Consider the following 12,624-nt stretch of genomic DNA (forward strand, 5'->3'; position numbering starts at 1 on the left):
GTCACATTTGGGCACATGATTTTAAAACTAAATGACTAGTTTGTTGTCATAGGCAGATATATTACTAAAAACATTTTGCATAAGTATACCTAAAAACATCTAGGGGTGATGTACAATACTTTCTACAGTTATTTTGTACCTGTTATTTAGTTTTTAGTATTTTTACAACTGCTTGAAAGCCTTGCTAGCACATTCTTGCACCTTCAACATGTCTTAATATTCTAAAAGTGTTATGATTAATTTACTAAAGAGAGTGGCAAAATGTTCAGCTGCTACATAAAGGACTCTAGCTTTCCAGGAATCAATGACTATGTTGCACTGCCTCTTTTCCTCTGCTTTTTTTTCCCCTGTATATTTTTTGGTTGTTAACCTTGTAATACTTCATTTATCTTTATCTCGTATGTCCTATCTAGCAGAACTGAGATGTATGCAATCAATACTGGAAATTTAATGGTCCAGGTTTCTGATGCTAATAGTCTTTTGCTATTAAATACACCATACTTTCACTGAAACCAGCTAGGAAAATAGCATATTCAAATGCTGCATGTCTACATATACATGTGTGTAGGTATGTATATATGTACACATTCACACTCCCCTCTCAACACACGTCTTCAACTGTAAGAATCTTATTAGATTAGACTGATTGCACCCTAACAAAATAAGGTTATATACATACATTTTTAGGGAAAGAGAATAGCCAATGTGATAAACTAAAATAAACTGGTATCTTTATCAAGCTAAGTAAATTCTAACATAATTTTCAGAAACAGTTTTCTCTATGCTCCTACTAAGGTCTTTCTCCCTTAACTGGAATACAAATCCATACTTTAGCCTATAGTCTAGATATTAGAGGAAGGCAAGGTAAGTTGTATATGAAATTAATTGTGTCATCTGAATTTGGTGAGATTTAATCATTTATGAGACAAAAATAAAAGCTTGAAAATTTGTATGTTTTAATAAATTCTTTGTATTAATAGTACATGCCAGTACTCAACTACCACTACCTAAAAAGAAGGCATACAACAATGGGGAATCTTTTCAATGTTATTTAATAAAACTATTTCCCTGATTTGTTTATTGGACTGAACTCGGAGAAACTGCTTTAATTAAGTTCAAGATTTGTATGTTATGATTTATTGCAGTTTTGTGATTACCAGAGCATTTAAATGCTATTTTTAATAAGTAAAGTTATTTTAAAATGTGTAGCATGCTCTATAAGAAAGATACTGTCCTCAAAGGAAGTACTTAACAGAAGTGAATTAGGAAAGTATTATCTGATTTATAGAAATGTATTGCATGATTTATGATATAGCCATCCTCATATTCTAGTGCGACTAATTCTATAGTATCTTTCAGTAAGAAAGCTTTAGTGATTTCTCAAATCAAAGTTACTATTATTGTTTTAAGTACTGGCAAAATGTATTTGCCTTGTTTTCCTTCAGGTAAGACTACTCATGGCTCTGAAACAAGCCTTCACGTATCTGGTCACCAAGAGACAAACAGTGTTGCTTAGCAAAGCAGCAACTATGACTATGCATTATTTTAGATAACATTTTATCCCAACTCTTCCTATTCTCCTTTCTTTGCAAACACACATCTGATACCATTTTCACACCTTGAGCCTTTCAAAGAAGTGACCCTATATAAATTTCTATATATGAAGTTCTACTAAATAGATTTTTGAAGCTAATTTTTTTTTTTTAAGGAAAAAAGCATTATGCACCTCCTACATACAGTTACTTTTAGAAAAGCAATTTCCGTGTTGACTAAAGAGTGAAACTGTCTTCAAATTTTAAGTTCTGCTTCATAAACTAGCTCAAGGCTAATACTGTAAGGACCTACAAAAGTTATGCCTTAAGGTTAAAAATTTATAGCCTACTATTCCATTTACTCAATAAAATCCCAGGGACTATGTGAAAATCACTTACATTGAAATGGAAAATGAATGTCCAAGTGTTTTCAAAAAATAAGTTTATAAAGTTAACGTTTATTATTTTAACAGTTCTGTTTTGAACTAAATTTTAAAATGCTATTCTTGGTGAATTATTTACAAATTAGACATCAAAGAGTGAAAATCAATTTTCCTGAAGTGAGACAGCACATGTTATATGGTGGGAGTCATAAAACAGGAATTCTGGTTTTAGCTGTGACTTCACAGATGGAGAACTAAAGATGTTAAGAGATTTGTAAGAACTTCACAAGACTGTTTAGGGCTATACCACCTAGCCTCAAATATTATAAAAAGTGAAGAAATATTTGACAGCAGAACTGCATGAACTATTAAGCAACATGCTAATCATTTTAATTATGTCTCGCTTACCAGAAAAATCCCAAGCACTCAAAGCACCAAGGGTATATATTGAACTATATCTTAAAAATTAGCCATGGTTAATATACAAAGTTGAAAAATGACATGCAGACAAGAGCAAAGACTTTACGTACAGTTTTGATAAAGACTCACTTCAGGTTTAGGTATCTCTATCTCTAATCCTGAAAGAATCAATGCTGAATCAAGTCCAGCATTTCAGGGAAATGTACTTTTTTACCAATCAGGCAGTGATTTCTGGTAATCACTTTGATTAATACAATCTCATGCTATTTTTCACGTTTCAGAGGTGGGAAGTATTAGTAAAGCATCAGAATTAACTAAAACTCAAAGGAGAAAACTTTCTTTTTAAGCTATGAAAAACGAACCTAATTTCCTTGGCTTTTAAAAAATAAATCTGGAATTTCAGTGTTTTAGTTGTCTAATAAGCATTTATGTCTGCTTCCTTTAACCTGTGCAAATCTAAAGGGGGATTGGTTTTAATCTTGCCTTTTAAATCTGTGACCCTCCAAGAGGGACTCATTCATTATAAATAAGTTTTCTGTGCACATTACATAATAAGTGTTCTGCCAAAAATTATGAGGACTATAGTTTAAAGCAGACAAGAACCTTTCTCTCAAAGAGCTCACAAGCTAATAGTAAGAGATGAAATATGTATTATATACATATAAAAGAGCTAGGCAAATATAAACTAATCGCTACCATCAGTTTACCTATAAATTCCCTCCAAACAAGTATTTAGTTAAAATGACTTCAAACCATAAACTTCTATTTTGAAATGATAGGAAAACAATGAATTATGGAGAAAAGGAAAGCAAGAGCTGGCTATTTATGGTAATCTTTCTGTTGATGCAGACCTAATTAATAAGATAATGAAATCAATATATTTTTTCAAGACCTTGGCTACAATACTTCCTTCAAATGAACTTTTATAAACCAAAACTTAACTATTGTTGAGGAACAAAAATTTCTAGTAATCATCAATAAAGCTAGAACCTTGGAAACTTTCTCCACAAAGGGATAATGCTGTTAATATTCAGAGTGATGAAGACTATGCTTTATTGTTATTTCTTGCCCAGGGAAAAGGCTCTACCAGTACGTAAATTTAAATTCTCCAGAGCGCAGTTTAGTCATCTGCAAAAAATGAAGGAGTTACTACTGCCTGCATGGTAAAAGTTTGCTAAGTGTGAATTCCCCCAAAACAGCAGAATTTACGAGTAATATACTACACCCACACAAACATAATAAATTCTCTCATACCAAATAATTTGCAAAATATAGTATACTGTATCAAAATGTTTCACTCAAAGTTGTTATTTCTTGATTTTTATCTTTGCTTCTTTTGGTCAGTCACTCAACTAAGGGATCCGGACACAGGATAAAATAGAAGACCAGAGCAGGTGGGGTGTAACTCCAAATATGCATTAGTAGATTTAGTTATTTTTCATTAAATAGTGGTGTCCTGTTTGCCTGGGCTTTCAGAGATATTTAGAAAATGTCTGTAATAATTAAATAAGAATTTATGATGTCCAAGATATGACACCAAAAAGCACAAGCAACGAAAGAAAAAAACAGAACTGGAAATTGTCGAAATTAAAAACTTTCGTGCCAAGAAAGTGAAGACGATCCACAGAATGAAAGAAAATTTTATAAATCATATATATCTGGTAAGAAGCTTGTATCTAGGATAATTAAGAACTATTACAACTCAATAATAAGACAAATAACCCCATTTAAAAATGAGCAAAGGATCTGAACAGACACTTCTTCCAAGATATATAAATGGCCAATAAGTACACAAAAAGATGCCAGACAGCATTAGTCATTAGGCAAATGCAAATCTAAACCACAATGAGATACTACTTCACACCCACTAAATGGCTACAATAAAAAATAAAAACAAGTGTTGGTGAGGATACAGAGAAATCAGAACCCTTATATATTGCTGGTGAGAATGTAAAAAGATACAACCATAGGTCTGGCACAGTCTGGCAGTTCCTCAAATAGTTAAACATAGTTACTATATAATCCAGCAATTACACTCCTAGGTATAAACCTAAGAGAAATGAAAACATGTGCAATAAATGAATGCTCATGGCAGATTCACAATAGCCCAAAAGTCCAAATATCCATGAATTCATGAATAAAATACTGCATATCCATAAAACGGAGTATTATTTAGCAATAAAAAGGAATGAAGTCTTGATAGATTCAACATGGATGAACCCTGAAAGTATTATTATGCTAAGTAAAAGAAGCTCATCACAAGAGAGTCCATTGATACGCAATGTTCAGAATAGGCAAATCTAGAGACAGAAAGTGCATTAGTAGTTGCCTAGGGCTGGGGTATGGAGAGATTGAGGCGTGATGGTTAAGGGATGTGGAGTTTCTTTTTGGTGTTAACAAAAATGTCCTAAAACTGACTGTGGTGACAGATGCACAACCTTGTGAACATGCTAAATAACTATAGAACTGTACACTGGAAATGGGTAGATTGTATGGTACGTCAATTGTAGTTCAACAATGCTGCTAAAAATGAATCAATGATGTCCAATTTTTAAACTGCAATATAATCTATCATGAAGGAGAAAGGATTAAGAGTCAGGATATCTACATTTTAGCCCAAAATATCATGTCGTTCCTCCTCTTACGTGAATAACTTAATAAAGCTTCCTGCCTCACGCAGGGTTCCTCATAGTGTGGATTTATAGTGAATGTGACACTTTCTTCACCTCACCAACTTGTGAACATATCAAATTCACTCTACTTCCACGTCTTCATTTTTGTTGTCCATGCCACTGCTTACAATATACTCCCCTTTACTTCTACCTGCCAAGTTCTTCCATATGCAATTTGAATACTATCTTTCTCACAAAACATTTCCTCAGTGAACGCCTTCTCTTCTAAACTCAATAGTCCTTCAAGATAGTGAAAACTGATACTCTGCCACATATAAATCATTCTTTCTTATACTTTTGTCACCTCCACTATACTGTGAGTTCCGTGAGGGCAGTAAAGCCACATACTCAGGCTTTACTGTTTATAGCAACTAGAACAATACTTCATTTAATATCTATAAAAATACCTAAATGAATAAATTTTCTTGTGATTATTCCACCAACTATAAAAAAGCCGATGGTCAATAAACATTCACTGAATAAATGACCAGACTGATAAATGGCAGGAAGTAAAACCGTAACAGCAAACAATAAAGCTGCTACTGACACTTTTAAGGAAATGATACCCCTTTAAGAGTACAGAGTTCAGAACAAGCAATAATTTTCACTTCAGTGATGAAAAAGAAGATATTTGAGTCTCCTACTGCTAATCACTTACACAAATAGGGATAACAACCCTCAAAATTGTTATTCAGCTTTGTTTAGATAACACTTTTAGTTCCATCTATGCTGTCATATAATTATAACCAGAAACTCACATGCAGATAACCAGCTCATTAGGAAGAGTTAAAATTGAAGAAAGAAAACTTAGTTTCCAAGAAGATTCACTAATCTTTGGGAAAGACATTTTTATATTACCATTGGTATAAATAAACTCTCAGATCCACCCTCTACTCTGACACCAAGGTCATTACTTAGTTATTTTAACTTCTCACTTAATTCTCTCTTCTCCAACCAAATGTCAGTCTTTACTTCTCTCCTCCAGGAAAAAACTTACCATCGATCCCTCAGACCTCTTACTCTCCAAACCTTGACTGTTGATAGACTATTCAGAGAGTCTAGATTAATCCAGCCAGGAACAATTTGTTCAGACAGCCCATCTCGTTTATGGTAAACTTTTATTACCTTACCTCAACCCTGAGAAAAAGCAACTCAGGCATTTAAAAGTTTAACAAGGGGTACTACTGTTAAGTTGAGATTCATGTAACTAGCCTCAAGAATTGATTAAATACATAAAGGTAATTTTTCATCACTGGATATGTAAAATACTGTCACCAAAGTATGAATGATAAATCTTCCCCTCCCCCCCTTCTTATTGGTAACCTAGGAGACAGGTGAACAAAACTAGGTAAAATAACAAAACATATCTTTACAGGGCCAGGACTGGCAGAGCTAAGAGAAGAATGCAAAACAAAATAAAACAAAACAAACAAGACGCAAGACAAGACTTTGTATATACTAAGGAAAGAGGGGCATGCTGGGTGAGAAGAGAAACAAATGGCTATTCTTATCTGTGTTTCAAATATGTCTCAAAAACCTACATTTACAGATTTGATAATACAGAATAAATTTAAAACTATACTTTCTTCTTACAACTCCAAAAAGTTTAACCAGACTAACCACATATAATGACTGAGTTAGCATATGCATTAAATTGGCAGAGGAAAGCAAGTAGCCATTGTTCTAGTTCATGATCTTTACCTCTACCCCAAAAGGCAATTCACTGATACAATGACACTGTGAGAAATCATTTCATTCCCTGCTAGCCTCCAGATATGCTCCAGAAGAAAACTTTTCTGCCTTTACAGATTTCAATTATCCACTCCCCCCACCACCAAATCTAGAAAGATAAGTGCTTTGTAAACATTTTAGTCACTGAGTGGGTAAAAATAGCATGTATTAGTATTTTATATAAAAATACTAGTAAATCCTCAAAATAATAGTTAAGACAATATTCTTTCATTAAAAGCTTTAACATATGTAACTGTCAACCTAAGCATACAAAGAATGAGATACACCGTAAAAGGTTCATTTAATGATTTTTTTTGAAAGATATGGAACTTTTTTCTGTCCCTGCTGCTGGAGTATTAGTTATCATTTTCTAAGTTTAATCAACTTAAAAAACTTACAGCATGTGTATTTTAAAGATAAATACACTAACAGCATGTATAATTAAAATGAACTATAGTTAAATGCTGCTTAGAAGGTCCAAAAAAGAAAGACAGGTACTGAAACTTGTTTTGTGTTCTAGTTGAAATGAGTATTACTTGGGTCAACTGGTTGACCAAGGACTTTCACAGTAAAAAAGAGAAAAAAAAATTCATCTCAGCAGTAAAGTCGCAGTAGACAATCATATAGAAGAAACTCACCATTCATTTAGATATCAAATATAAAACTCACTGATTAATGACAATAATATTAGCAAATCATCAAAAAATAAGTTAATGAGTATATAAAAAATTAACTCAGGGAGAAAGCTAGTACACTAATCAGGATTACTGAGTAATAATATTCCATGAGAATAGTCTGTTTAAAAAAAGGTCTGGACTACATGAGATGTTCTTTCTCATTCAGAGAGAAAACTATAGACTTTTTTTGGTTGAAATAACAGAAGGAAGTAGTTTGTTCAGGGCTATAAGAACCACAACAAAAGAGTTAAATTCAGATTAAATTCACTTTGAGACTTAAATCTTCTACAGCTTGCTTTCCTCTTCATGTACATCTCGATCATTTTAATAAAACTTAAAAAAAACCCCTGAAACTAAAAAGGTAATTGAGGCAGTTCAAATAATTTCCTATCACAAACTGGCATCTCTCATTCAAACGAAATCTTTCATTTAAAGAAATAAAGGCATAATGACAGCATTCCTTACTTTAAAAGGTCACAAAAGAGCTAAAAATAAAATCAGCTCACCAACCGGTTAAAAAACACAGGTATATCCAGATGATGAGGTGCCTCATAATTAAAAGAATGAAGCTCTTTATGTCCTGACACAAACCAACTGCTAAACCATGTTAAGTGAAAATAGCAAGATATAGGAGTGTACATAGTATACTACCATTTGTATAAAAGGGATGTGCGGGGAGGAGAGTACATACATATTTGCTTGTGTATGGACAGAACACCTCTGAAAGGACAAACAAGAAATTGGTGACACGTGGGTGACTGGAGGGTGGGGGCAAAACACATGACTCCCTGCTGTATTACATCCTATGTGTTTTGAATTACGGACTATCTGAATGAATTACTTATTAAAAAAATAAAATTGGAAATACAAAATATAATCCTCCTTTCTTCCATCTTCATCAAGTGTGATCTCTTTTTCCTTTGACTGCTTTCTGATGACATATACTCTGCATTATTAGTCATCATGTCCCCAAAAGTTCCCTGAGGGTAGAGATATGACAATGTAATTCATCTTTGGATTCGCTGCAGCTTCTGGCCCAGTGTATTAAAACACAGTAACAATAATAATGATGAGTAATTTTAAACATAATAGGAAACACTTGTTGAGCACTTGTGACATGCCTCATGTTTAATATGCATTAACTTATTTAATTCCCACATTTGTATGAGCTAGATATTGTACACTTATGACCAAGGAAATTGAGGTATAGAGAAGAAACCTGCCCAAGGTTCCAAGCTAGGAAGTTAAAATAAACCTTAAAAATAAATAGCTGTCATTAATTGAATCCTTAAGGAAGTACTTTATAATTATCTCACAATGCTATAAAGTACCTGGTATTATTCTAATTTTATCAGATAAGGAAACTAAGGCTGAGAAAGATCAAGAAACTTCTTGTAGGTCACAAAATTCCTTGAGGGTAGGCACATGACAGTAGTGGCAACAGGAGGATTCAAACTGGCATGTGATTCCCAAACCCCATGCTCTTTCCATTAACTACATCCTCTGTCACAGTAAATGCTAAATATTTGAAGTACCACAAATTGTTTCTCAAGTGATAATGTAGAGATGAGTTCATACATGAGTAAGAAAAAAAACAATCTTTTCATTTTTTCCATTCCCTATATCCTTAAATTCAGATTTGAGCTCTAACTATTCAATAAAGAAGCCATCACTGGAGGTGACACTGTAACATGAAGAAAGATATGCTTACAAGATTATGTCACAGGCTGGCTATAAACAAGTCTACATAACCATTCCTGATAAGATACTGAAATGAAATTATAAATTTCAGTGATACATTGTTAAGCATTAGGTTACAAGTAAATTTTTTTTTCTACTGTGTAAAAAAAGGAAAAAGATTTTTAAAATGAGGTGAAGTTGGAGATACATACTTGGTTTTACTGTAACCATATTATACCCCCCAAAACAAAACCCAATGTCTTAGAATGAAAAACAAAATAAAGCTACTTCTCTATGAAGAAACAGAAAGTCTATTAATCAGATCTAATCATGAAAATGAATTTCGGAAAGCAGAAAAAAGAAGGTGCCATTTTATGAATCAGGTTTCTAAGTTTCCTTAGGCTCTTATGTGGAAAAGAAAATCATTCAAAAGGAGTAATACTGAAGTTTTAAATTCCATAAGAAGTGTCCTTTTAATATTTTTCAGTCAATTTGTGTGAAAGACTCATTGGCTTTCTGAATACATGTCCATTAAAAAAAAGGTTCAAACAGATTTAGCTGTAATTTTTGCTGATCCCTGGGAGGGAGCAGAAGTATAATTTAGTAACAAGCTCTAAATGAATATTCAAATATTAATGAATAGAAGTTTAAAAAGTTTCACCTGAGATTACTAAAAGAATTAGATTATGAATTTATAAATAAAAATTAAAAAGAAATCTTTTGGATAAGACTGAAGAAAAAACCTGTCAGAAAACTTTTTTTTTTTCCTAATTCAACAAAGGAAGAGTCATTGTCATATAGTCTGTAAGGCAAAAAAATTCTACTCAACTTATGCTGGTTTGCAGAAAATCCTTAAGGAAAACCAGTAATCTATAGCATCATCAAGACCATAATTTCCTCAGTGTTTGGAAATAAAACCATCTTCCCAATGGAAATAAAACCATCTTCCCAATTCTTACGGAAAAACTCTTTATTACATCTTCTTAATTAGGTTTCTTGGCAATGACAAATTGCTAAGGTGGTTTTTTAAAGACTTGCAATACAGCAAAGTAGGTTTTGGAAAAGTGACTTGCAAACAGAAAATCAGAAGACAGTGCTTCTACTAACAATATTTATTCCTAACAAGAAACCTTGTTTCTATCACACCCTGAGACAGGTAAGTATTTTAAAAACAAATAACCTGTTCATCTTTTGCATCACTTAAAATAACCATTTTGGCTTTATTTTTAAATCAGGAAATGAGTGTAAAAGATTTCAGTAGCTGGCAACCAAAAGTATCTTTTATACTAACTAAACCTTTAGAAGGCAAAACTGTTGTAAGCTAAGGCTAGCATGAAATTCTAACTTCTGAAGAAGGCAAGACAAACAAATAGGTCATATCCCAGGTCCTTTAAAAATTGTCTTTTAATCTTTGATGTGTCAATGACTTTTCTGCTGTCCCTTTTCCCCAACAGGGAAAGAAAAAATAAACCTTGCGGCTTAAATTATTGTCGGTCTGGGGCTGGGGTTACCTACCGCATGCTAGACTAATAATGGAAACTTTTAAATGCCTGTTTTTAGAATTAGTATTAACCAATCTCTTGTTTACGTTTAGAAAGAAAGATGTGCGAAACATGGTAGGGGGTGCGAGGGGAGATCCGGAAGACCCAACACCACGGCTCCACCCCCCCCCCAAAAACATGATGTAAAACAAAAGTACATCGGCTAATATGCGTTTCAACAAAGTGTTTCAGAATCTCTCAAGTGATTATTCCCTTATTGAAAAGGGTTAAAACCGAAACTGTTTTCAAACATCAGCTTCCCTTTTACAAGATCCCAACAGTTTTTTAAGTTACTACCAATGTTTTTCTTAGCACCCCCTTCCTCCCCAAAAGAATGCATTTCCATGACTACTGATTAAAAAAAAAAAGAGAGTGAGGGAAAAAGTCAAAAATTATTTTAAAAAGCGCGAGTTCTCATTCCTTCATGTAGGCAGAAAAACACAGAAAACATCTTTCCAATGGGGTGGGAGCAGAGGAAAAGGGCGTGAATAAAATACAGTACGAGAAGAAACACTGGGTTTCGAACTTTATTGCACAAAGAGAGAGTGGAGAGGAGAGTAGGTCAGCCGGAGCAGCGCTTCCCCTCGCGAAGCGGGCATGCAGACACGGAGGCTACCGGGAAGGCAGGCACCTTCACCTCCTCTGCCCTCAAATATCGCCTTCTTCCTCCTCCACCCCCCGCGGGCACCCCGGTGGCGCTGCCCGGGCGGACGGCGGGCCGGGTCGGGGGCGAGGCGGGCGGCGGGGGCCGGGCGGGCGGCGTGGGGGGCAGCGCCCGGCCGGGCCAGGCCGGCGGGCGGCCTCTCCCGGGGCGGCTTCGGGCTCTAGGCTCCCGGCTCCGCGCCCGGCCCGGCCCGGCCCGGCCCGGCGGCGGCGGCGGCGGCGGGAACGCGGGCGCCAGCTCGCCGCGGCCGGCCGCCCGCACACACCCCCGGCCGCCGGCTCCCACCCCGCCCGCCGCCCCCCGCCATGAGCGCCGCCGCTGGCTGCAGGCAGAGTCGCTGCCGCCCCGGCCGCCGCTGGCTCCAGTCCGCCGCCATTATTCTTTGTTCGCTGCGAGCGGCGGCGATGGTGTGGGGTTCGGGCGGAGGCTCCATCTTTACCACGGCCCCTCCTGCGAGGGGAAGGCCCCGAGCGCTGGTGTCCGGCGCCTCCCCGTCCCCCCTCCGTCCCCCCGGCTCTCTCCGGCTCCTGCCTCCTCCTCCTGCTCCTCTTACCGGTGGTACAAGCTCCTCCGTCACTGCTTTCGTTCGCGGCCCGGATCTCGCTGGAGTTTTATTCTCTCCCCCACGTAACACACCGCGTCAAACTACACCTCCGCCGCGTCACTCACCAACACTCCGCTTCTCCCAGCCGCCCGGGCCACAGGCAGCAGCAGCCGCCGCCGACTGAGGACTCGCAGCCAGGGAGCCAGCCAGCGCCGCCCAGTGCCGAGTGCGCAGCGGCCGCGCACGGAAACAGCCGAGCTCGGCCCGGAGGAGCTAGAGCGGCCCCGCCCTCAGCGCTGGAGGCGGAACTTGCCGAAGACCTTCGAGTTCCTTCGGGCACGGCGGAGGGCTTCCGCGGGGAGAGGGAAGGCGGAGGTGGTCTGGGGCCAGGGGTGGGGAGGAGTGATCCAAGTCCGCCCTCCCCCTCCCCCCCCCAGCCAATTATCGACGGATAAAACCCGCGGCGGAAATTTGCAGGAAGAGTTAGGGTTTGTGTGTGGCGGGGTGGGGAATTCCCGAGGGGTGTCGACGGCTGGATGGAAACCCCCGCGCGGGCTGCCCTTGCGGCGGTAAGCGGCGGGCTCTAGGGCGGCTGCGGCGTGCCGGGTCTGGGTCCCCGAGCGCCGCCAGCCCCGGGAACTTTCAAACGCTGCCGGGACGAGGGAGACGCGCCACTGGGTCGGGGCCGCGGCTGAGTGCGAGAGTCCTGCGAGCCGGGGAGGAAGGCCTGCAGCGGCTCTGCGGTCGCCCCCGAGGCCTGGGGCCTGGGCTGGACGCTGG

The 12,624-nt window shown here is 37.9% G+C and overlaps 1 protein-coding gene across 7 annotated transcripts in view; it reads right to left on the reverse strand.

Moving 5' to 3' along the window:
• CREB1 (cAMP responsive element binding protein 1) overlaps positions 1–12,422 on the reverse strand; it is a 56,911-nt gene extending 44,489 nt beyond the window's left edge. For 6 of the 7 annotated variants that reach the window (XR_014246064.1, XM_082397168.1, XM_082397169.1 and 3 more), the window contains exon 1: positions 11,854–12,422. The gene's annotated coding sequence lies outside the window, so the exon portion shown is untranslated. The remainder of the gene's footprint in view (positions 1–11,853) is intronic. The other variant, XM_082397165.1, reaches the window with a different exon arrangement.
• Between the last annotated feature and the right edge of the window lie 202 nt (positions 12,423–12,624).

This window comes from Balaenoptera borealis, assembly GCF_965194805.1.
Source record: "Balaenoptera borealis genome assembly, chromosome: 6".
Lineage (NCBI taxonomy): Eukaryota > Metazoa > Chordata > Mammalia > Artiodactyla > Balaenopteridae > Balaenoptera > Balaenoptera borealis.